The sequence below is a fragment of the Neomonachus schauinslandi genome, chromosome 16 (assembly GCF_002201575.2).
Source record: "Neomonachus schauinslandi chromosome 16, ASM220157v2, whole genome shotgun sequence".
Lineage (NCBI taxonomy): Eukaryota > Metazoa > Chordata > Mammalia > Carnivora > Phocidae > Neomonachus > Neomonachus schauinslandi.
The window spans coordinates 56,322,648-56,323,043 of NC_058418.1; positions in this window are offsets into that span (position 1 = coordinate 56,322,648).

Below are 396 nucleotides of genomic sequence, written 5' to 3' on the forward strand. Positions count from 1 at the left end.
CCGGCCCCAGCCCCAGAGAGTCCTGACCTCCAAGATCCGACCTCTGCCTCTGCCCCGAGGCCCCAGCTATGCCCTGACCTCCAGCGTCCGACCCCCGCCTCGCCGCGGGCGTCTGGCAGCGCCTTGACTTCCGCCATCTGACACCCACCACCCTCCCTGCCCTTGACTTGGCCGCAAGGACGCCCCCGCGGCCCCGCGGGAATTCCTGCGGACACCCCCGTCCCGCGTCGCCCCCGGGACCCCCAGCGCGGACCCCGGAAGGACACCCGGACCGTCAGCTGCCGCCCCTGCGCAAAGTGATTTCTCGGAAAGCTGAGCGCTTCGAAGAAGGCGGGCCGGACGGGCCGCGCCCATTGGGCGGTGCTGGCGGCGCGTCCGCGCCCATTGGGCGGCCCC